We start from the raw sequence: 25,989 nt of genomic DNA, 5'->3' as shown, positions 1-25,989 counted from the left end.
CCCTCAGGGGACAAACCCTGACACAGCAGCTTCCCTGGTTCTGGGAGGCCGGCACACAGGCAGACTGCGTGGGCTCTGGGAGGTCCAGCCCCTCCTTTGTCCCTAGACATCCCCATTGTCCAGGTCTGCTCTGCCCTCGAGCCCCCAAGCCTCACAGGAAACTCCACGGGCTCTCTGCGCTGACCCCCCAACCTGTTCCCTTGGCACTGAGCACCGGCTACCTCCTGACACCTTCCCATGCGCCCCTGTGCTGTTACCCAACTCTTGTCTTGCTCTTGAATTTTTTATGGGTTTTTATCTTGTCTTGACAAGATGGCATGGTCCCTGAGACCCTACTCCATCCTATACCGCTCATGACCCCAAACCCAGGACAAAGACTGGGCTGCGGCTCCCACACCAACCCCAGCACCCTCTTTCCCAGAGCGGGCCTCCTCAGCACTCCTGCCCCCTGCCACTGGGCTCAGGCTCACCCCCAGTCCCTCCCGCTTTTAGGACATTAAGGCCAAGCGTGCTGGGAGTGGATCAATGTCCCTCCCTACCAGCCACCAAGGTCATCTGACCCCAGGAGCCTCCCGATGAGAGGCAATTCACCCCGACAGGCACTGAGTGCCTGCTGCATGCTATGTGCTATAAGCACCAGGGGTCATGGGAGTCACAGGTGAAGTCACACAGGGGAGGTAAAATATCAAAGCGGGAGGGTCACTGGCTAGTCAGCCACATCCCTGGCTGGAGTCTGGTGGCTTCCTCACTGCCCCTGGCTCCAAGACGGTGACGTAATGGTTACGGTTTCCGATGCTTGGTTCCAGTGCTGGCTAATTCACTGCCTGTCTGGTTGACCCGGGGCAGCCTGTTTCCTCATCTGTAAAGTAGACTGATGATGTAGGTGTCCCTCGTAAAGACTGGTGAGGGTTACGTGGGAGAACGCAGGAGAACGTGCCCCACACAGCCAGATGCACAGCAGGCGCTCACTCACGGGCGTGACTGGCCTCTGCCGTGTCCCACTCTGTCCTCCGCATTCTCTCCTGCCTCTCCAAACTGCACCCTCTCCCCCCAGGTCCAGCTCCAGCTCCAGACACACCTTCTCCATGAAGCTCCCTTGGCCACTCTGGCTGTCACTTGTCACTGCTGCTTCTACACTCCAGCTAGCCTCAGACCCCACTACTCCCTAATGTGCCCCCCCCCCCCCCCCCCCCGGCGCTGGACAGGCCTTGGTTTTGCCCTTTTCTGTATTCTAATTCCTGGGTTAACCTTTGGCTCTGCCAATTGGCATGGACTGACTCATGGAGACCCACGCTCTCCCCTCTATGGGCTCTGGGGGTAGACAGGGCGGGTCCACCACCGGCCTTCAAGAGCTTCTGAGTTACGGACAGAGTAAAAACCAACTCGGGGCATGCTGGGAAGGGAGGCCAGCAGTGTCCTGCTCTGAACCTGGCAATGCACCTGTGAGAGCACCTCAGGTGAAGGCCGGGAAGCTCCTCCGAGCATGGTGGCCCAGCACCTAAGGGCCTCCTCAGGTGACACTCTCTCCAGTGTCTCTGTCAGGGTAACCAGGGTCCTCAGTCAGATCTCTTTCTCTTGGCAACAACTTCCTGAACTAGAGCCCAGCTGGAGCAGTGACAGTGTTGAGCGGTTCCCAGGAGTCCGATGGGGGTCTCAGAAGCTGGGAACAGGTTCCATGTGGCCCACCCTCAGCAGGGCTGTGACCCTTCAGGCCTGGCCCAGGGCCGGGAGGGCAGAGCTGGCTCCCTTTGAGAACAGCACCCCTTCTCCTCTTACCTCTTCATCCTTAACAACAGCTCAAGCCCACCTCCTTGGACCACCCTGACCGCTCCAGCTCACAGTGACCCCCACCCCTCAGAGCACCCAAAGCTCATGGGGCCTTTGACCTCTGCCCCCGCCTTGGGTGACTGGCTGCATAGGAGCACAACCACAAAGCAGAGATGGCATGTGCCTGTTTGGGCCTGTGGCTGGACCACAGGGAGTTTTGTTTTGCCTAGTCAGTATTTTAAAAATATTTGAGCCAAAACATTTTATGTTTTTTAAAAAAACCGCACATTTCTGATTTTCTTGAAAAAATTAGGAGATCAAAAGAAAAAATATTTTTAGGAAAAACACCCCTCAAGAACAAAAGGGGGAGATCCAGCAACATTGGCCCACCTCCGCACACTGCAGCCGTGGGCCGGAGCTGAGCAGTGCTGGCCCCTTCAGACCGGGCATGGAACTGCTAGTTCTCCACAGACCTCAGTGCTCCTTAATGTCCTCCCGCTGCCCACAACCACCATTCTCACATGGCTGGGCACTCACTCATGCGTCACTTGTCTGGCCCTCACAGCCATCTGAGTTTGAGACCCCCATAAGGAAGTAACTGCAAGTGAGTCATAGACCAAAAATGACAAGTGTCCCCAAGAACTTGGAAGTCAAGAACAAGAACTGTCCCCTGGGAGTTACAGTGTGAAATCGACACATGACAGTCCAACACTGAAATATGCAGAATCGCTACAAAGAAAAATAAAGGCTCCGGGAAGGACTCAAGACCCAACTGGCTGCAGTCGGCCGCAGCTGGTAGAGGAAGAGCGAGTCACTGCGAAAGGGCAGGGCTGCGATGGAAGCAAAGGAAACGGCCAACCACAGAACGCAGTGCTGCCCGAGCTCTGTCCCGGGAAAGGGGCGCCCTTTCCGGTATCTCAAGGGAGGCGAGAAGGGGCAGATAAAAGCACAGGGCGGTCCTGCTGCTCCCCTTAATGCCCCAACTGTACTCCACTTCAACCCTGAAGTGGCCTGAGGGGTCGCCTCCTTCCCCAACCACACCGAGAGCTCCTGGAGGCCCAGCATGTGTCTGCTCCTCCTCTCGTCCCCTGGGAGCCAGGCCTGGGCCCACTGGACATTTAGTTAAGCAGTGAGTATTTGAGGATGGGTTCCCTGAATGAGCACATGCCAGCAGGTAACTACATTCCGTCCTCTTCGGTATTCGCGGGCAGGAACTGCTGGCTGCCGATGGACAGAGACGGTGGCACAGAGACGGTGGCACAGCAGCCGTGGGCACAGCTAACGCAGCAGGGCTGGGCAGGCTCCTCTCTGCCGGAGTAGCTGGCACGTGTCAGTCATGACGCCTGAGGCCCCAGACAGTGACCACCGTAACCACAACTCACCGAGGGCCCTTGGAGCTCTCCCTGAATGCCCTCTGAGCCACACAGAGATAAAGAACAGCCAGAGCCCAGGAGTGTAAGACCCACAGAAAACGAAAGGCCAGACCCCTGGTTCCTGGCATGGCAGCCACTGCCTTCGCCTGGGCGCCCGCAGGCTGGGCTACTCCTACTCAGGGACAGTGGCCCCCGACCTTTACTGAGGCAGGAAAGCAAGCCATCGATACCGTGTTCCCCACAGACCTTTGGTTTCCAAACAATTTTCCTCTCATACCCTATTTATTTTCCTAAAGCAATTCTAATGGTACCTCCATATATAATAGATGGTAACTAACATATTATGTGCCAAGCCCTGTGAAAAATCCCCAGTACACATTCACTTAATCCGGGACAATCCTATAACATAAGCACCGTTTTTGTCCCCGCTGTATACATTGGGACATGGAGGAAGACAGGAGTCGCCCACGCATTTCCTAGCTATGTCTGCAGCGTGGTAGAACACAGCCCCAATTACAGGCGTCTGCGATGATGAACGGGCAAGCCAGAGAAGAGAGCTGTTGGCCAAGGACACGTTGAAGACCCAGGTATGGGAGTTCTCCGGGAGCTGGTCTCCCCAAGAGCTTCCCTCTGCGACAAGCTGAGGTCAAGTAATTAGAAGAACAGGCAACCAAGAAGTCTGGCTCCAAACCATTTCCGCTGGGAACCCACTACAGGGTACAGTGTTTGGGCTGGGATTGTTTTCATCTTCCTCAGCATCATATACTTTCAGGGCCTCGCACGAAGTACAATTTCACAGAAGATGCATGGATGGCCCTGGGCTACCAGCAGGAGGCCTACGGAGTTGGCCGTCCGGGGTCTCTGTAACCTAGGAGTGCACTCCCCGGGGCTACTCTGGGGCGGCTGTAGCTCGGACTCCCTGCTGCAACCAGATGCCCTGCAGAGAGAGCCCACCTGGTTGCAGACCCAGGATGGCTCTGCATCACAGTCCACAGTCCCCGGGTTCCCTAGTCCCATTATTCCCGAGGCTAACTTCACCCGCTGGAGTGTGGTAGCGACAGATAACCTCTTCACACGTACACAGCAGGAGCTGTCTGCAGCCAGGTAGAAGCACAGGGAGCAAGCTGAGCGGCGACCAAGCAGATAACGAACTGACGAACCCCCCACAGCCCTGGACACACTCCACAGAGACACGGGAAGGAACAGACGCGAAGGCACAAAAGGGCCTTCCAGCTGCAGAAAGGACCTTGCGAATCGCTCAGTCGAGCACTGGTGAGGGCACGGAGGAGCCAGGGCCCCAGCACGCTGGTCGTGGGCATGAAGGAGCCGTGGGGCCGCTGTGGAAAACAGTCCAGCAGCTCCGCCAACGATTCAACACAGAGTTAACGTAAGACCCGGCAAATGCTACTCCTAGCTGTATGCATACCCGAGAGAAATGAAAATGCATGTCCACACAAAAACTTGTACATCAATTCCTTAATAACAGTCAAAACATGGAAACAACCCAAATGTCCATAAAACGTGGTGGGTATACTCATGCAGTGAGACATTATTTGGCCATAGAAAGGGATGAAGTGCTGATACATGCTAAACCCTGAATGAACTTGAGGACCACTACGACTCCGTTACATAAGTCCACTAATACAAAATGTCCAGAATGTGAACATTTATAGAAACAGAAAACAGACTGGTGGTTGCTTAGGGCGGGGATGAGGGAGGGATGGGTGGGCGGGGTGGTAGTGCCGATAGTAAAGGGTGTGAGCTTCCTTTCTGAGGTGATGAGGATGTTCCAACATTGGCTGTGGGTGCCCATGTCTGTGATTAGACTGAAAACCATTTAACAGCTCACTTTAATTCCGTGAAATGTATGGCATGTGAATTACATCTCGATCAAGTTGTTTAAAAAACCAGTGTCTATACATGGTGTCTCCAGGATGATGGCCTTGGGTCAGAATCTCTGGCTGATTATCTTGGAGAACTCTCCAGAGAGCCACAACCTGGTGAGAGTCATCTGGAGCTGTGAGCGCATCAACAAAAAGCCCGAAAAACTCAATCTATTTCCCGCTGAATCTGGGAGAAAAGTCTGCAACTTCCCCAGAAGGGATTCTGCTGCCTCACCAAAGACGGGGGTGCAACTCCTGGAGCAGATCCATCCATTAACCCACCCACACACCCACCCATTCATTCATACATTCATCCGCCCATTCATTTTAAAAAAGTACCTACTCGAGCTTGGTGTTAGGTGCTAGGGACCCAACAGGTAAGGCAGGAAAGTAACCAGACAACTGGTATCAAGTGCTGTGGGTCTCCAAGGAACAGCACCGACACGTGAAAGGAATGAGACAAGATCATTTTTATTAGCTTGCCCTAATTGACAGAAAAACACAACTATAACGATCATATGTGAAAACCAGGAGAAACTTAGAGAGAGAAGCCATCAACTGTAAGATCCACCATTATTTTATGAGCCACAAAGAAAAACGACGCTGCCAATTAAACTGTGACATAATGTCTCTGTGACGGTGTTGCACGCACTCAATGGTCACACCAGCCCCCGTGGCTCTGCACTCCTTTCATCTCTTCTGAGAAACGTGGGGGTTTCTCCTGCCTTCACAGGGGGCATTGCTCAGCATGCATGACACTGGCAATTCGTGGTGTTTTCCAAGTATGAGATTGCAGTTTCCCCCCAACAGTGAATATTTGCTTTCCTAGTATCAAATCCATGCTCTGCTCCTGTTTCCATGCCTTTCTGCACACACAGTAACTTGGAGGGCGAATAATAAAGCATGGTGAGATCTTTTCGAAGACCTCCCAATGACAATTAGGCTGAACGTGTGCATCACCAGCAATGCACCTGAGGTCACGGAGGGCTGAGCAGCAGGACCACGTTCACACCTGCCCCGGCAATGACAGCTACATCATGCCTGCCATGTGGCTGGCATCCAGCAATAGTAAGATGCACCCTGGCTTCAGACATGCAAAAAGTAAACTGGGAGATGGGCAATCAAACCCTCCACGTTACAGGTGAGGAAACACAAGCACAGGAGCCAACACTAGGCACCACCCGCCCCCGCAGCTGAGATCGGTGCCGATGGTTCTGCAACTCCCTCCGGCTACCTCCAGGAGACTGCCATCTCTCAGCTTTTCTTACATTTTCTTACCTAAACAAACAAACAACAATGACAAAACCCAGTATTTTAGAGCATGCCTGACAGTACGATTAACCTATTGGTAGAAGTAGTCGGTCTTGGTCCCACCAGCCTCGTGAAAAAGGACGATGAGAAATGTCTTTCCAATACCACTTGGGACCATTAGTCGGGCGCTGCTGGGAGACTGCATTTCCAATCCCCACCGGCAGGTCCCCAGGATGCCACTCAACAATATTGTGCCCTGTTTATAAGTGAGGCTGGCCAGGTGTTTTCTCAGAGTCATGCAGCCTCTCCGGGAGCCAGGCCCTTGGAGAGACAGCACCCCCAGCACCTCCCCTGTGAAAGCCCGGACACGCCCTCATGGGCCTGCTGTTAGAAATGGTTGTGTCTGTTTGCGTCTGCCACACGCAGGCTGTGTCCGCAGAGCAGGAGGCTGCTAAATCGATTCTCAGCATCTAAACACAGCACTTGCACCCTGGCAGGACGTCAGTCTTACTGGGCGTTGGATCAAGGAGGGGAAAACACATTTTTCTTTTGTGAGCCTGAGATTATGGAGCTGGCCCTCTGATATTAACCTAGGTGAACAGGGTGGGGTCCTCTTCGCTCCAAGGAAAACTTTAAACATTTTCCTACAGCCCAGAGGAGAATGGGCCCACGGCCTCCGAGGTGAGGGAGAATCCAGTTCCACGGAGCTGAGACGCACTTCCAGGAATGCAAGGCCAAGCCGAGCGCCAAACCAGAAACGTGCGGGCCTCACAGGCATGAGCACAGCTGCCACGGAATACTTTCCCTGCGCAGCCAAGGCGAGGGGGGCGTGTCTCGGATTCCAGCAGAGTCCCGCCTCACCAGCAACACGCCAGTGTAAGCTGTAACTAACTGGACAAGCCTCACCAGGACAGATGGGACAGGAGGCCACCCAGGGCTGGTCAGGAATATTGAGGGGGGGGGTTGTGGGGAGGGAGGTAATGACGAATTTGTCCATCTCATCCAGCGCTATCCAAGGGAGAAAAAAAAAATCCAGTCTGGTGTGTAGTGACAGGCCAAAGAACAGAGCTGGGGACAGTGATCTCTCAGAGTGCCAAAGGAATGTCCCTTCAGTGTTCCCCTGCCTCTGCCCTTGACTCGGAGCACAACACAGGCCACTTCCTCAGCACATGACAGGCCCTGGGCTAGACCCTGGCTACCTGGTGAGTGAGAGGAGACCTCTGCCCTGAGTCAGCACAGAGTCACCAAAGGGGATGACGAACAGCCTTCGGAGTCTACTCTTCGCTATAAACAAGTATCCTCTAACACCTCTCACAGGTGGAATTAGGACTACTTTTTCTATATTGTCCTCTTTTTTCCCCCCTTTCCAAAATGAGCTTGTAGCATTGTTATATAAGCAAGAAAAAAAAAACAAACCTTAAGAAGAAAAAATAGGCCGGTGGTGGGGTCTCTCCTGCTTGCTGACCGCCTGGTTAGAAGGCTAGCTCTTAGGGCCCTTTGTCGTCCTGGACTCGGACTCAGGTGACTGGTCACACAGAGGGCGCGTCACGCTGTGAGGCACCGCCACACCCCAGGCCCGCAGGGCTGTCTGCTCACACCTCTCCTGCGGGGACTCTGTTGCTTTGCAAGCCCTTTCTGCATCCGAGAGCTGACTGGCTGAGAGGTAATTTTCTGCTCTGGCAATGCACCAGGGCCCCCGGTGGGTGGGCAGCGTCCTGTCCACCCGTCACTGCTTAATCTGGAATCTGCTACACGCTACAGGGACAGAGGTGGGACCTGAGTGTACCACTGCAGTTTTCTGGGGAAAAGGCTGGGGGCTGCAAGTGGGCCCTGAGGAAGATAATTCCCCTAAAGTAGTTTAACTCAAGCTGATTGTGTCAGCATATTCAGTGAATATCACTGTGGTTTTGGGCACTCTCATCCTCCTTCTTGCTCTGGGTGTTGCTGTAGAATTCCCACCACCACTCCCTACCCCCGCCCTTTGCCACAATGCTAAGTAAGGAACCCGCCTGTCCACACTGCAATGCCAGCTCACCATATCACATACCTCCCAGAGGTGGATTCTCCTGCTGGCAAACACCAAAGGGAAATAATGTTCCCAAGCTCTGATCCTAAACTTTTCAATACACATCGGTGGTGCATGCCCCGAGCTTAGTCCCAGCTCCCCCCCAGCAAGCCCTGCTGGCCTGGGGGCCCCCATGTAATTCTGTGTGTGGTGCTGGAGGGCGGCAGGTTTCAGGTGCATCTGAGCTTCCTTGGATGGTGTCACCTTCACCCCAGCGCTGAGAGGTGCCTGCCACACCTTCCCTCCTTGCTAATGACTTCCTCACACCCAGGCCTCTGAAATCTTGAAACATATGAATGAACAGAGGTTCACAGGCTAAACTGTGTGGTATAAGTCAATCAAAACTTAAGCCAACCAAGGGGGATGACTGTGATATTCCTTAGGTCTCCACGTGGGAGAAATCTAGAACACTGGTAAGATCCCCTCATGCCCCAGTACCCTCAGCTGAGGTTTCCCTGTCTACCTCGGCCACTTGCCCAGAGTTTCAGGGTCTGATGCTTGAGGCACGCCTACTGGAGGTCTAAGGAATCCAGGAGCCAGAGGGTGGACTGGGAAGGTTGGAGAAGCAATAAAATAGATGGTGCTGGAGGCCCCATGGTGAGCCTTCCTTAGGGTACACGCCTGTCTCTTGCCTAGGCCACTGGGTCCTCTGCGCTGAAACAGCCAGAGTTCTCCATCCCTGGGTTGGAGAAGAGAGAACATCCCAGCGAGACCTTCCGTTAGACCAGGGGTGGGACCTGCACGTCAGCAAACGGGCCGCTTCCTCCCCCATTCCTGTCTGGATAACTCCTACCTACCCTTCAAGACCCAGCCTGCCTGCCTCTTCTCCTCAGGACTGGTTTTCTGGTGAGTTCTCCGTTGGATGGTGATCTGTCCACCCACATGTCTGTTTCCCACTCAAGTCTTTCCTTCCTTTCCTGCTGCCTCATGGAGAAAAGTCAGCAAAGGGATGTTCAATGAATGAGGGAGGGAGTAAATGAAATGGGCCAGTCAGCATTATACTTCTTCATTAAATGTTTCACCCTTCCGTGCCTGACCCTTTTTCTACCCATACAGCTCCCCCAGGAGACCAGGATGTGGGAGAAGGGCCACTCGATGCAGTGAGACCCAGAAATCCGGCTTCACCACTGCAGGTTGTGCAGCCATGAGAGTGGCAAACACCTCTACTTGAATCTGTAATACCTAGTCTCTCCTTCTTCTTTACTAAACACCCTTATAATGTTGGGGGAGACAATGTGCCCAGATAAAAACTATTTCCCAGCCTCCTTTACAGAAAGTACTGGCCAATGAGATACATAAGGGAGAAGCTGAGTAGGAAAACTTTAAATGGACTGACTGGGTCAACACATGCCCTTTGCTCTTTCCACTTTCTCCTTCTTGCCTGGAATGTGGATGTGATGCCTGGAGCTCCAGCAGCCCTTTTAGACCACGAGGCAACTCTGAGGCTATCAGACACTCATTCAGCATGGCAAAGCAGGAAAACAGAAAGAACCTGGGCCTTTGATGATGACAGAGCCCCCACACCAGCCCTAGAATGCCTGCCTCTATATTTCTGTCACATGGGGGAAAAATAAATTCTGTGTTGTTTAAACCACTGTCATTTGGGTTTCCTATTGGATCCTGCTGTGGTAAGCAGTTCCTTAAGATGGCCTCCAGTGACCCCTGCTTTCTACTATCCATGCCCTTGTTTAATCACCTTCCTTGAGTGTAGGTTGGACCTGGTGACTGGCTTCTAACAATCAGAATATGGCAAAAGAGATAGGACGTCACTTCTGTGATCAGGTCACAAAAGAGTGTGACGTGTCTTGCAGATTCTCTGTTGCCTTCTTGTCTTGCAAGCTCTCACAAAGCAAACTGTCATGTTGAAGAGGCCACATGGCAAGGAGCTATGGGCTGGCCCACAGCCAGTGAAGAGCTGCGCCTCAGCCCGACAGCCCACAGGAACTGAGCCCCATCAACAACCACCGGACTGAGTGGGAAGCAGATGCTCCCAAAACCAGGTGCAGCCTCAGCCACCACCTTGACTGCAGCCCCAGGAGGGACCCTGGAAGCGGACAACCTGGCTAGGCTGAACCTGGACTCCTGACCAGCAAAACGTGTAAGGCACTAAGTGTGTCATTTGGGGGCAATTTGTTATGCAGCAACAGACAGTTAACACAGCTGCTGATCCTAATTCTAACTGAAACCCCGAGCAAGACTCTCCCCTCTTTTGGTTTTAGTCCCCTCGTCAGGAAAATGAAAGGGTTGGACCGGATGGTCTCAAAGGTGCCTTCTGACTGTAAAATCCTATAATCCTGTGACTTACCCAAGCTCCTGCCATGTGAGACCATGGCTCTTGACCTCCATCACTGCAGTGGCCGAACTCACGAGTTCTTTCACTCGTGACTGCTTAGTGCTAATTCTTTTGCTTGCTATGATTTGATGTGTCAAGACTAGGAAGAGAGGCAGGGCCTGGGGGGGGACTCTCTCCATGCCTGGCACTCAGGGCTCTGACACAGGACTCTCCTCTTCTCAGCAGACGGGAGGCTCAGGGCACAGCAAACCCTGGCAGCCACACTTGCTGTTCCCCAGGACTCCATTACTGACCAGGGTCTGCTGGTGAGACATGGAGGTAGCTGGGCCAACACAAGGCCAGGGTTAGCTGACCACAGAGAGCAAACGGCTTAGCTAAGCCAGGGCTTTCCAGCTGTTTCGCTGCTCATGCCATCTGCTCTGGGTTGAATTATGTTTCCCACAAAGTTCAGACATCAAACTCCTCACCCCACGCCTCAGAATACGACCTTATTTGGGATTAAGGTCCTTGCAGATGTAATTAATTAAGATGAGGTCATACTGAAATAGGATGAGCTCCTAATGCAATATGACTGGGTTCTTCTAGAAGGGGAATTTGCCCACAGACACAGGGAGAATGCCATGTGAAGATAAAGGCAGAGACTGGAGTAATGCATCAACAAGCCAACAAGTGCCAAAGATGGCCAGCAAACCACCAAAGCCGGGGGCAGCATGGAACAGACTCTCCCTCACAGCCTCAGAAGGAGCCAAGCCTGCCAACACCTTGACCATGGACTAGTATCCCCCAAGTCCATTTATTCTGTGACAGAATAAATTTCTATTGTTTAAGCCCCTCAGTTTGTGGCCCTTTGTTCCAACAGCCCCAGCAAATGAACATACCTGCATCCACACCGTAAGTAGCACACAAACATACACATGTGCACACGTGCCCTGGCCATACGTTTTGTGCATCACAAAAACAAACCCAGAACTAGAATTTAAAAGATAAAAAATATATATACACACACATAGGAGTTCTAACATTATCTTTGGGTGGGGGGCTTGTGCACCCCACTTTGGAGACCACTAGTTGCAGGTGGCAAAGCTGGCGCTAACCCAATTTCCCTTCTCTGGAGTCCACGGCACTTGGAACTAGAGTCCGCAATCCCAATCTCACTCCTCTGCTCTCTAATGGTTTTGCTGCTGAACTTGACCCCTGGGCAAGGACTGTGCTCTGGCAGGGTGCGGGTGTGTGTGGGGAAGTCCGGCATTCCCGGGGACCGCTGGACTCAAACATGCTCTCCTGACCTGCTGTGGCCCTCATTCCTCAGATGATTCTTGTCTTCATCCATCAGAAACAAACTTTAGGGGAAGCACGGATGACGTCACCTGCAGGACAGGGTCGGGGGATGCCTGTCTTTTGTGGGTGGGAGATTTCTGGCTCCCTGCCCTTTGCTATCAAGGTTGCCTGTGCACATGCTGTTTCTGGGTGATGAGGAAAGGGGCAGGGGAGATGGAGAGAGGGAGGGGTGTGGAGTGGCAGCCAGAGAATGTGTGCGCTCGTTCCGGAAATCCCATCTGACATTGCTCAGCTGCCTGGCTTCTGCGTGCAGCTGCCATACATACCAGCCCCACAGACGGGGGGGACTCGGCCCCTGCTGGCCCCTACCCAGCAGCTAGGCCAGCTGACAGACCCCAAAGACTGAGGTGAGGAATGCAGGCCTGATGCCCCCAACAGCTGCGGGACCTTGAGCAAACATGCTACATCATTTGCAGAGCCCAGTGTAAACTGGAAATGCAGGGTCTTTGGTTTAAAAGAATTTAAAAACAGCAACAGCCAAGCATTCACCAAGCATTTGCCCTTCTGAGCACCTGCAAGGGATGCACACCCACGAAGCCAGCCCATGAACAAGGCATCAGCCCATGCACAGGAAAAGAACAACCCTGCCTGAAGCCACCTTGATCCGGGGTGTGGCCCAGCTGCCAAATAAACTCTCTCCCTCTCCGCTGCCATTTCAGGAGTGGGCTGGTGGCTGTTCCAGGAAGCACCTGTGATATAGGAGAGGTAAACACATTCACCTCTATGGCCTATGTCATCTAGTTGATAGAAGAGTCCCCTAAGTAATTTTTCAGGAGCTTCTATCACATGCTGTATAACTGAATGCCAGATACCTACAGAGAAGGATCTGAGTTTCTGCAGCCATGTGGCCTGGCCCCAGCCCCACATGAGGCAAAGGCAGGTCCTCACAATGGCTTGTGCCCTGCGTGAGTCACCTGCATGTTTAGGCCCCCTTGTCTATACCTAGAAAAATACCTTTTTATTCGTCTTTCCTTGTTTTGATCTCCCAGGGTTGTTAAAAACATAAATATCAGGTCTGAAATACAGAAGGACCCTAAACATGTACTATTAATACCGAAATGATAACAATAATGATGATCATTAAGAGAATTTTGCTTTGACTTAGCTGAGTCCTACAAACTTGCCCTTTGCAGCAAAGTCTTCTGGGAAGAATCCGCAGAGCCTGCAACCTCTGCTCTCCAGGGAGCACCTATCGGAGGAGTTTCCTGTGCATTTCTGCCAAGCACACTCAGACCTGAGGGTGTCCCCTCTAGAAGTCTCCTCCTGAACCCTGAGAGGTGCCACGCTTCGGCTGGACACACGTTGCCATGGTCTTCCTAGCCACTGAGGATTCCTGGGTCAGGGGGACAGGAAAAAACTTTCCAGGCTCATTTAAAAATGTGCTGACTCATCTGGAGGCAGGAGGTAGGCTCTGGGCACAGGGAACTCGGCCAGCCTTGCTGGGTGCCCCCTGCCTCTGGGAGCCCCAGCTCCTGCTTGCCCACCATCCGCAGCTCTGGCGGTAGCCAGCCCCTCTGGAATGAGAACAGGCCCCCAAAGTTTTGCAGTGACTCCCTTTGTTCTTTCCCTGGAGCTGCAGGGCCAAGTGCGGCCTGTGCAATGGCAGGCCGGGCTCCTGCTCGGCTGATCAGAGCGATTAGTACCAGCCACTCCCTGCTAATTGCTGTCCTCAGCAGTGCCAGGCCCTCCCGTCCACTCCTCCCAGAGCCCTCTGCTGGCACACAGCCTCTGACTGTTAACAGTGACAAAAGTGGCACATCACGGGAATGGCAGCGTCTGGGGCTCTGAGGCAGCCTCACGCCAGTTATTAATCCATTTGCTGCGCTTGAGCAGTTGAGACCCGTGGCTGCTCTGCTGAGTGAAGGCCAGGCATTGCTCCTCGCCCTGTTTGGGGGAATGCCAGGAAGAGCTACTTCAAAACCAGCCCCGGGAAGTCAGGTGCCTCGCAGGTGACAGCTCTGTGATGATGTACTCCTGCTACTTAGGGGCACCGAGGCAGGATAGAGGACTGATCCTGAAACCCACAGACATTGCTGGGCATTTTAGTGGAAAGAAGACAGCACCAGGAGGCTGAAGGACGGGGGGGGGGGGGGGGGGGGCGGGGTCCCATTTCCTGCCCTACCACCATTTTTGATTCTGTCCAGTGGGGCCGACAGCACTGCCCTGCTTGTCTCCCTGGCTGCCGGGAGGACTCCTGGAGGCAACGAGTACCATGATAATTGTATGAGTGGCTGCTGGCAGCTAAGCCTTTAAATACACTCTCTTCCCTAGTCTGTAAGATGAATCCTACCTCAGAGATGAGGAGACTGAGGCCCAGAAAGGTCCGGACACAACAGCCACACTGCACGTAACGGCACGTGGACGTGGGGTCACGGGTTCTCCCATTTCGGTGCCGAGCTCTTCTGGTCACTGAAACTACCCCTTCCCACCTGTCCTGCTCAGAGGTTCAGGCCTGTGCCCAGAGCAGCTGGCACACCCACGGTGTGTGGGCAGCCCACCCATGGCCTGCTGGGATTCATGAAGCGGCCTGGAGGGAGGACCCTGGAATTAGTGAGGGACTGGAATCCGTTGGAACTGGCTCCTGAGCAGGTCTGGCCTGTAGAACACAGGATGAGGGGTCAGTCTGTGGACCAGAGATGGGACAGGAACCAGATGGGAACTGAGATGCTCTGAGTGTGAGGAGACAGGGTGGGATTGGAGCAGTCTCCATTCCTGAGGTCCACCTGTTTCTGTCCACATGCCCCTCCCGGCGTGCTCCAGAATGCAGTGTCTGCCTGACTCCAAGTCTCACTCTGTGACGACTGCCCAAGTTCCCCTGGGAGAGGACAGACATTTATACTACAGTGTCAATGACTAACACAGCAGGTTTCAATGGGGGTGGGGGCTGGTAAGGAGTGGCGGTGGCCAGTGGGGACTGGAGAGTGGCCCGGGGAGGGAGGCAAGAAGACACCTAAAAAGGACATCTGTCTTTTCTGACCCAGGGTGCTGCCAGGGGCGTTGGCTGTCCTCTTCTCAGTCTCTGGTAAAGCTGGTGCTTGGAGGGACCCCTGGCCTGATGATGGACAGGCTAAGAATCTGGGGGCCAGAAACCCAAATCCACTGTTTTTGCCGTTAACTAACTCTATTACTTTGGGCATGTCCCCTCTCTGGGCCAGCCCAGGCTCATCTGGATAGAAAAGAAGAACTGGCCTCTTTCCCCTCCGGGGCCCTTTGCAGGTCTAATCCTTCAGATGGTGAGGTATCGGTTCACTTTCTTCACAGTCGCTTTCCCCGGGCCTCCTGGTCACTGTCCAGGCAGGAAAAGGGGCCGGTCGGCTCCAGGCAGGCCTGGCACAGATGGGCGGCACTTCGTCCCAGCTGTGCAGCACAGTGGGCCCCGGCTGCCCCAGCTCGGGGCTGGTGCTCCGCCCTTCCTGGCACCCACTGCGGCCTCAGAGCAGCAGCTGGGACTGGATTCCAGACTAAATATGGAGCCCCAGCCCCAGGCTTCTCCCCACCTGCAGGCCCAGAGCCCAAACCTCTGCGGCGCTGGAGGATTATGCTGCTCGCCCTGCACCCCGCTGAAACGATGACTCTGAAACTCTGCCCACAGCAAAGGCCAGACAAAGGTCAGGAGGGCCGGAGCAACAGTGAACTTCCAGAGGGAGCAGAACAGCAGCAGCAGAAGGCACAGGCCTGTAACGAAACATGGGAGCAGGCCCACCAGTTTAAATAAGGGAGAAGGGTGGCGAGCAGGTAAGCCCCAGAGCTGTACAGCCTAATTTTCCAGACAGGACAATGGCAAAAAGTTAAAAAAAAAACCCAACCTCTCGTTGTTTGTCCCTGCCCCTAGGTTGAAATATGGTCACATCTTGCAGGCCCATCTGACTTTGCCGCTCCGCTCCCCCACACACACACACACACACACAGAGGAACCATCACTGGCAAGCTGTTCATAAAAAGTACGGTTCCGACCAGCAGAGCACCGAGTTTCCAACCTAAATACCACGCAGAGTCCTCCCCTGGGGTGAGCCACGTCCCACGTCCCCTCTGTAGAACCACAGAACTGGTCACACCGGCTACACTGTTGTGGGTTGAACAGTGTCTCCCAGGAAGATGTGCTGGAGTCCACATCCCCGGTACCTGTGAACGTGACCTGATGTCGGAGTAGGGTCTTTGCAGATGTGATTCAGTTGAGGTCACACTGGGATAGGACGGGCCCTAAAGCCAATGACTGGTGTCCTTGTTTAAAAATAAAAAATAACCCTGGCTGGTGTGGCTGAGTAGACTGAGTGCCAGACTGCAAACTGGAGGGTCGCTAGTTCGATTCCCAGTCAGGGCACTCGCCTAGGTTGTGGGCCAGTAGGGGGCGCATGAGAGGCAACCACATATTGATGTTCCTCTCCCTCTCTTTCTCCCTCCCTTCCCCTGTCTCTACGAATAAATAAATAAAATTTAAAAATAAAAAAATAAATAAAAATAAAAAAGGAAATTCAGACACACAGACGCACACAGGGAGAAGACCGCACGAAGACGAAGGCAGAGACCGGAGTAATGTCCCTCCCGGCCACACACCAGAAGACTGGAAGAGCAAGGAAGGGTCCTGCCCTAGAAACTCTGGAAGGCTCATGGCCCCAGCCTTCAGGCTTTCAGCCTCCCGCAGTGCGGCAGGATGGGTTTCCGTTGTTCTGAGCCACCCAGATTTTGTGGTGATTTGTTACAGCAGCCACAGAAAACTAATACACACCACCTGTGAGAGGACTCGCCACAAACCCCCAGCTGCGTGACCCTGAATACGCCCCTCCCCTGGACCTTGTTTTTTTTTTTTACAAAATGTAAGAGGCTGGGGAAGACAACTCCTTCCAGATCTGACACGCAACCCCAGGTCCGCAGACTGACTAAGCCTCCGGAGGATGACGGGAAGAGGACCAGCACAGGGAGGGCTCCCCTGCCCACGCAGTGCTGACGGATGCAGAAACATCTGGGGAAAGGCCACCTTTGATACAAAGTTAAGTTCACCTTTGCAAGCTTGTATCCTACCCCACTCGGGATGAGTGTACTGTAAAAAAAGCAAAGAATCGTGGGGAGATGCACTCACAGGACTGAGGTTCTCCTTTAGATTTGCACCAAAATATCAAGGAAGGCTGGGGGCAGAAGGCTTGCAGTGGAGAGAGAACTGTGAAGAGGCCAGACCACAGGAGATGTGGGCTTGCACCGAGGTGGAGGCAGGGGCCAAAGAAGACAAGAAGCTGCAGCAAGAGCTGTGCGGGCAGCAGGAGGCCACGTCAGTGAGTGTGTTGTGGGAGGGGCAGGTGGATGCTGGACAGGCGAGGGAGGTAGGTGGGTACAGGAGGGGCACAGTGCAAGCCCAGGTTTGGGCCTGCAGGACTAGTCAGGTGATGAAAAGGTGAACCTCAGCAGGGGGTGTAGAAAGGAATCAGGAGCTGGGTTAGGGGGTGCTGGAGGTCAAGGTTTCCAGGAAGCTGCTGGGTGGGAACTGGACTAGGATCCAAGACCAGGCCTGGTGTGGAGAATAGACATGACAGTGACACTCACATGATGGCCAGGGCCACCAGAGGGGGTGAGGGTCCAGGAGGAGGGCAAGTGGAGAGGGCCCTGGAAAACCCCACCTTTGACAGGCCACAGACAGCAGGACTTGTGGGAAAATGTGGGGAGCAAGACGGGTGTGGGAGAACAAAGGCAGTGCAGTAGGAGCCAAGGCAGCCATAGCTGGGGGTGGGGGTGGGGGTGTCTTTTGTGAGAACCGCCACCAACAACACAGAAGCAGAATGACCGTGGAGTCAGCACAGAAGAAGGTCCCGGTATATTCAGGCTCATGTCACTGCTCCCCAAAGCTGTGAGGTCTTTGAAGCGCCCTGGGCTCACCCAGGAGATGCAAAAATGGTACTAAGGATGGAAAGAAGGACAGGATGGAGTGACCCAAGATTTAACCCCAGTGCCCCCTTGTCAAACACACCCATGCCTCCCACCAGCGACTTCACGGACACTGGGGGCACCCCCTCAGGGAAACACAGAAGAGGAGTTGGGCATTGGAAGCACTCCCTTTTTGGGACACGGTTAGAGAGCGTAATGAAGTCAGGTAGAAATTGGGGGAAATGCAAATACATATGTACCAGACTCTGAAATGCTTTATTTTTATATAACCCAGATGCTAAAGAAAAACTAAAGCTACACTGTCTTAAATATGTCATATATTCTGTGAAAAAAAAGATGAAAATATAGCCAGAACTGGTCTCATAGATAGTGGGAGATGAGAATGACCTAGAAGTCTGTCGAGTCACAGGCTCTTATTTTACTGGTGAGAAAAGTCCCTGAAAAGTTAGCTGGCTTGCCTAACATCACATCATTAATTAATAACAAAAGCAGGGCTGGAGCCGCACCTCTCTCTCCCCTGGGGCCTGTTCCTGCTGCCCAAGCCAATCCCAGGCTAACCTAATTCGGATTCCATTCAAAACACGGTGGCGCCCCGTGGCAGGAGGGCGGGAGGTTCGGTTTTAGTAAAAACTCTACTGCCCAGTGCAGCTTTTGATATTGCTTTTAAAAGGGGCTCGATTCAGTGTTAGAACACTCGTGGCAGGCACACGGGTGTTGCAGGCTGGGGCAGGGGCGGGGGAGGGGGGGGCGGGTTGTACAGTTATGCCCTGAACGCGGGTGCCAGGAAGGGCTGGAACTGACCTGTGAGCCACTCAGCAGGCCCTACACTTAGGAACAGAGCTGTGTCTTCCAGGGAGGGGACACCTTCCCTAACTCTCCCCAAGATCACTTTGGAGATGGGCCACTCTGGAGTTGATTTAATATGTTCCAAGCCTTCGAGTCTACATACAGATAATTTTTTGTAATCTGGACATTATAGCCTTCACCTGTAAGGTAAGACCTCTCACTACAATGAAAGAAAAAGAGAAACACATCAATAGAAAAAATGGGCAAAGAGCATGAAAAGGAAATCTCCAAAGGAAGACACGTAAGCAGCTTATATTCAAGTTCGCACACCACAGACGAGGACGAGAGTTTGGATGACACAAATACACCAGGGGAAGAGCTCTAAGCCGGGATTAACAAGCAGAGCTGGGCTGGACTGCCTGGAATCTGCCTGGGACCCCGGCCGTGAAAGCGGGGGCTGCTGGGAACCCAGCGCAGTGTCTGGGGCCCAAGTACAGAGGGCAGGGGCCAAGGTAACTGGACCCCAGGGCAGGCGGTTTGGCAGTGAGAACCAAGGGAAGAGACTGGGACCAACTAATCAAAGAAACGTAAAGAAACACGAGGTATAATTTTATACCCGTCACCCATGGAAGAGTAGACAGGAACACTGGTGCCTACCATTGGGGAAAGAAGGACTCTCTCATTCTGCTTACGGCATGAAAACTACCTTCTCTAGAGCAACTTGACTCAAGTACAAACACAAAATCCTTTAAATGTAAACACAACTTAGGAATCAAGAAAATCAAAGAAGAAAACAACCAAAGATGTCTTTGACCTTCACCTACAAGTGCGTCTAAAGGAAAAACCAGAGCAGAGGCCCCAACCCCCTGGCCAGGCACCCCCTTCAAGCCCTCAGCTCTCTGTCAACAGGAGAGACAGACAGACACACTCCACAACACTAACGGACGAGAGCTGACCCAAAGGCAAAGACACGTGCGGGGTGTTACTGTTCTTTTTTCCCAACTCGGCTCCAAAGAGTCATGACGTTGAGGGAGGAAAAGCAAACATGAAAATGGGAGTGTGAAACAGAAAGAGCAGCACTGAGCCACAGGAGCTCTCGGCGACTGGGCCATCCGCTCGAATGCTCTGAGCCACTCCTGTCCCCTGGAAATGAGAATGACAGCCAAGGCCTCTTAGCAAAGTCCCTGGGAGCCTCTCAGAGCCGAAGGGGATTATATCTCTTGCACATTGCATCCCTCCACGCTTGGGGTGGAATGAAAATCCCACGGCTGCATGTCTTAGAAGTGTGGACTCCACAAAGTAAGCCTTGGAGGGCTGGCACCCTTCCCATCAGGTCACCCCAGAGGCGCAGGGGTGGGGGTGTCCACACCATGTTCCCAGGCCCCACCCTAACCTCTCAGACGGGCTTTGGCAAGGCGACTTCTCAAAGTGATCCCAAGACCGTATCACCCTCGGGGAGCCAGTGCTGGGGTTGAGAGAAGCCCAGGCCAAGCCGGAGCGTTCTTTAAAGGTCATTTTTTTAATCTTCACCATTCAAATGAGTTTTGTTCAGCTCTTTCCTTCATTTCAACAACAAGCCCAATTCCCTGGATAGTGTCCACATGCCAGTGACACTCCACTTAGAGGCATGACTGTCATCCTGCGTCGTGGTCAGGCCCCGGCCTATGAAGAGGTTTGGGGCTGGAGAGATTCGGCAACAAGCCACAGCAGCTGCTCTGTGAGCCCTGCCTCGCGCACACACGCCATCCTTCCAGGGGAAACTGCAGAGAATGTAAGACATGCCCACGGCACAAACAGGAGCGGGGGGCTCCGTCTGCCAAACAGCACCTCTGTCCTCACTGTCCTTTCTACTTCACTTGTAGAACCACAGCAACCTTGTGGCCTGGTGGCAATGATCCATACTTTGATCTTGGCAATGGTTACAGAGATATAAACATTTAATAGGCTGTGTACATAAGATTCATGCCTTGTAATGCATGTCAATTATACTCCAGTAAAGTGCTGTTAATATTAAGGTGGAAAAACATCAGTGGCTACAGGAAGCATATCTGACGAATGGAATGGGACAGAGCCAGGTCCCTGGCCTTGGAAACGGCAGAGATGGGGTAGCTGGAGAGAGCCGGGGAGGCAGCGCGGCGGGGTCAGTGAAGGTCTGTGCTGAAAGCTGCAGGAGTGGGGTCAGGATGCAGCCCCACCCTGGAAGCACCCGGGCAAGTCACCATCCCTCCCTGGGCCTGTCTCTTTGTCTATAAATTGAAGAGATTAATAGGCTGAAGAGATGGGCTAGGTCTGTGGCTTCTAGCAGGGACCTCGTGAGAAAATAGATTCCAGGGCTCCGTGCTGAATCATACACATTATGAGTCTGGGAACACGAATCTGTGTTTTTGACAAGCTCCTTGGGTGATGATGATGTCTTCAGGGATCTAGGACCAACACTGGGAACTGTGGACAATGTGTTTACCAAGGTCTGGCCTCCAATGGTAAGAGTCCCTTTTTCTTTGCAGAAAGAACATCAACATACAGCACAGTCAATGCGATTCAACAGACAGTGACTAATAGCCTGCTCCTTGAGAGCAGGCGGAGCAGAATGACTAAGCTCAGGGTCTGGAGCCGTGAGACTGGCGTTTTGTCCAGGCTCTGCCTCTTATGAGATGTGCTACTTCAGGCAAATGGCTTAATTTGCTAAGCCTCAGTTTCTTTGGGTGTAGAACAGGGCTGACCCGAGGGACTGTTATAAGGACAAAATGAACTAGAGTCAGTAGAATTCTTAGCACATGGTAATGGCTCAAATGGTCATATTACTACCACTAGTGCTAGTCCCCCAAATGATCACACTGTTACCACTGCTAGTGCTGGTCCCCCAAATGATCACACTGTTACCACCGCTAGTGCTGGTCCTCCAAATGATCACACTGTTACCACCGCTAGTGCTGGTCCTCCAAATGATCACACTGTTAATGGCCCCATGAACACTGTACCACCGCTAGTGCTGGTCCCCCAAATGATCACACTGTTACCACCGCTAGTGCTGGTCCTCCAAATGATCACACTGTTACCACCGCTAGTGCTGGTCCTCCAAATGATCACACTGTTACCACCTGGTCCCCCAAATGATCACACTGTTACCACCGCTAGTGCTGGGCCTCCTATGCCCGGCCCACCATCACCACCACTGCTACTGCTCACTAACCTGCTAGCTGGGAGGCCATGAGGTAAGCAGCCTGTACGTGCTGAAAGCACACAGCACCTGGTGGGCAGGTCAATGTGCCTCAGTGTGACAGTGTGCCTCAGAGAGGACCTGGAGGCAGGTGAGCAGAGGGGTGTGACAGGGGGCATTTTCTGGCAGCCTCTAGTGACTGCATGGAATAAATGCCATCCCTCTCGGGGTTTCCTTCATTCCCCGAGCCAGCCATTAGGCCCTGGGGCATCTTCCTCTAAAGGTTTTCAGTCTCACCCCTCTCTTTTCATTCCTACCAATAGCGTTACACCATCCGCATTGCATCACCTCCCTGGGCCAGCTGTCTGGACCACCAAGGTCGGCCCTGACGGGGCCCCTGTCCTCCTCAAGCCTCTGCCCCCAGGTGCCAGGACTCATCTTCAAACAGCCTTGTGAGCTGTCAGTTTGTCTTTGTAAAGCCTTGTGATGGTTCCCTGTTGGGAAGAGGGTACAGGTGCCACCTCACACTTGGGGGGGGGGCGGCCCACCCCACGTACCTGGCCTGCCTCCTGCTTCCTGGAACCCATGCTTCATTCTGGCATCTCTCCTCAGGGCTTCTCAGATGCCAAGTCACTCAGTAGGTCACCTGGAAGAACAGCGATACCCTCTCCCTTCTAAAAGGTTCCCTCCCCACCCAGCTCCAAAACACTCCATCCTGCCGGGCCCACACTGACCACCTACCCAACTGCATTTCCCTAAAAGTCTTCAGCACTTATTGCTAAACCTCGCCTTCTGCCATGTATCAGACCTTTCCCTAAGAGGAGTCTTAACCCCTTCCTCTCTGCCATCTTTCCTCCCAGTGACGGGGGCTAACACCTTCCTGGGACCAGGAATGTTTCTAGGGCTCAACGAACACTCACAGGATGGATACACACTCAAACCTTCAATTCCCCTGCAAGCAGCAATCAGAAAGAAATGAGTTAAAGCTGTTGGCTGCTGGACCTCAGGGAGTAAACCTGCCGCTTGTTCTGCTCCATTTTTGCCAACAAAGAAAGTGTCCCCTCCCCGGGCCGCAGCCCTGTTCCTTTGATCTGCTTCCCTCTGAGGATGTGCCAGTGGCCAGAGAAATGCCAGGAAGTCTGCAGGGACCCAGCCAAGAGAAAGGAGCCTTCCAACCCAACCCAGGCATGGGCAGCAGAGAAGAAAAGAAAAGAAATGTGAAGAAAAGGTCTTGGAACGTGAAGATAAGAGAGGGCCAGGGCCAAAATAAAACTGTAAAACCTAAGAGGTTGGCAAGAATTATTTTATTTTATTTTTTTTTGGCAAGAATTATTTTTGAAATTACAAGGAGCACAGTGTAATTCTGGACACAGGGCTGATAAGTTACACAATTCATATTGGAATGTGGTAGATCTCGGTATTTAAAAAAAAACCACAACAACCCAAATTCAGTGACCAGCCTCGCTACTGTGAAAGCAGATTATGGCCACTTCTCCTTTTCTCACTGTGAAATGGTAAATTTATAAAATAAGTATCAGAGAGCTGGTGCTGGCTTGATGCTAAACAGGGATACCTAAGGACCCGGCCGAGCCACACGACTCCTTGGTAAATGGAAAGACGTCGGCTCAAGGGCAGCAGTGCAGAAGCCGCTCGTCTCTGCAGTGCTGCAGGAGGGAGTCTTAGATGAGCCAGGCTCTGACGCCCCCAGCAAGTGCGTTACTTGCTATCCAGTGCCTCCGTGAATCTGCATGCTACCGAGGGCCTCCTGGGCTGCCTGTCACCCACTGAGGTGCAGGCCAGATCTCTGATACTCAGGGGAGGCAGGAGATAGTGGGCAGAGAGACCAGCCTGCAGGGCAGGAGAGCAGAATCCCTAAGAAAGGAATCCCCGTGAGCGGAAGAGTGGCCTGGCACAGACAGGACCTGAGGGTCCAGAAAGAGGGGCCGGCCAGGCAAACAACGGCCAGTGCCTGGGAATAAAAGTGCCAGTCAGAGAAGGTCCCCATAGTGTAGGTCAAGGTCAAAAACCTGATTTTCCAGATAGTAGTGAGGTTCTTACACCACAGGATCAAAAAGCCAAAAGTCGCTCAGATAGGGCCCAATTTCAGGACTGGTGGAAGGCAACTGATAAAGTGAGATGGAACTGCAGGTCCCAAGAACATCACTGCTGAAGGCTGGCGGGCTGCCCAGGGTTCCCAGGAGCAGGAGTGTCTCAGTGGCCTCCGTCTCCATCCTGCGGCACAAAAGTCTAATGAGCCGAACCCACAATTTAGACAGAAATATCCCTGGAGTGGAGGAAGTGGGCCTCTGAGACCACCCTGTCCCTCTGTTCTAACTCTTGCTCACCAGGTCAGAGATGAGTCGTCGGCCTCTTGAGGACATTCCCCCACACACACAAGGGCCCCCGAGCAAGCATGCTGCCAGAGACAACAGCCAGGGCAGCCGCAGAGTCTGGCTGTCTGGTGCACTGGCCACCTCTTGAACAATGGGGTGTATCTGACCTTATAACAATACATACCCACAGCACAACTCTGACCCTGCCAGCAGACAAGGGCTAAGTAACCATCTCAGTAGATGGATGAAGAGACAGATGGACAGGCAGGTGGATGGATGGATGGGTGGGTGGATGCGTGGATGTGTGGACTAAAGGATGGACTACCACTTTCATGAGCAAGCCATTTGCCAGCCAGATGCCATGTAGAAGCCCCTTGTTAGTTATTCATTCAGTAGACAGTGTTCAGAGGGATGAGGGTTCCAAGCAGGCCATGCCTGGAAAAGCTTACAATGGGCCCGGGAGCCAGAAATATAAGTGTGAAGAGATGCTGTGCTAGTGTGGGGGGTTGTGAGTCACACGCAGCTCCCCACGGGAGGGGCGTGAAGGAGGAGCCGCGTGCACCCGTCTTGGGAGACAAACAGACACGTAAAGAGGCCTGAGTGTGCAGAGATCCACGTGGGAAGGCATGCCGGGAGTTAGGGGCGAGGCCCTGGGCTGCACGAGGCCTCCCTCAACCAGCTCTAAACGGAAACGTCCACCCATTCGGAGCGGGTTGACGGGGGTGGTGGTGGTGGTGGTGGTGGTGGTGGTGGTGGTGGTGGTGGTGGTGTGTGTGTGTGTGTGTGTGTGTGTGGTGGGGTGGTGCAGAGGGAGGGGGAGAAAAAGTCAATAGTTATTTCTGAGTAGGAAAGAGACATGATTCTAAAAAAGACAATTCGATGGGGAAGAATCGTCTCTTCAACCAGTAGCACAGAAACAACTGGGTATTCACATGCAAAAGGCCGAAGCCGGGCCTCTCCAAGACTATTTACCTGGATGTGGCTTTTGACACCACCTGCCACAGCTGGCCCCTGCCACATTCCCTGGCCCTGAGGCAGAAACACAGATCAGATCGGACTCCACTTTACCCAAACTGCCTGCCTCTGGCCGGGCAGCATTTTTCTAGAGTCACCGCTTCCTGTGGTTTTCTCCTCACATCACTCACCTCAGCTTCCTCGTGGGTGAGAGTCCCCTGGGCCAGTCGGTCACGCCCAGCATCACCCCAGGACACTGAGGCCCTGGGCAGACCTGTCTCCCGTGGTCAGCGCAGGGGAACAGGGGCCTCCCGGGGGAACCGATGCTGGGCCTGCGTCGGGCCTGCGCCTCCCAGATGTCCCTCTCACCAGTCACCCTTCGGGGCTGTTCCCTGCGCAGGTACGACCACTGCTCGCCCGTGATTCCCCTCGAACCACCTCCCAGAGGCTCTGCAGCACATTCGCTCACGTGACCTGTAGCATAACTGAGTGCCACCAGAGCGGCTCTCAAGGGCCTAAAAATAACTAGCAATTTCAGCCTTTTAGAATATCAGTCCCCGGATGGAGAAAGCCAGAGACAACCACCCCAAAGACAAGCCTTGAAATCTCCCAACCTCAAGTTTATAAAGCAGAATAGGAAATCTGAATCTAAATAAAATTATTTTATTTTTTAAAAGATTTTATGTCTTTATTTATTTTTAGAGAGGGGGAGGGAAGAAGAAAGAGGGAGAGAAACATCAATGTGTGGTTGCCTCTTGCATGCCCCCTGCTGGAGACCTGGCCTACAACCCAGGCATGTGCCCTGATTGGGAATTGAACTGGTGACCCTTTGGTTCTCAGGCTGACACTCAATCCATTGAGCCACACCAGCCAGGGCTAAATAAAATTATTTTAAAAGATGCATGTGAGCAGACT

At 53.2% G+C, this 25,989-nt stretch overlaps 1 protein-coding gene across 2 annotated transcripts in view; it reads right to left on the bottom strand.

Annotated features, from left to right (window-relative positions):
- The window catches only part of CTIF (cap binding complex dependent translation initiation factor), a 242,874-nt gene that overhangs the window by 188,037 nt on the left and 28,848 nt on the right, over nucleotides 1-25,989 (bottom strand). The gene's annotated exons all lie outside the window — the stretch shown is intronic.

Source organism: Artibeus jamaicensis, unplaced genomic scaffold (genome assembly GCF_021234435.1).
Source record: "Artibeus jamaicensis isolate MK-2021 breed Jamaican fruit bat unplaced genomic scaffold, CSHL_Jam_final contig_354, whole genome shotgun sequence".
Lineage (NCBI taxonomy): Eukaryota > Metazoa > Chordata > Mammalia > Chiroptera > Phyllostomidae > Artibeus > Artibeus jamaicensis.
This window is presented reverse-complemented; position numbering and strand designations above follow the sequence as displayed.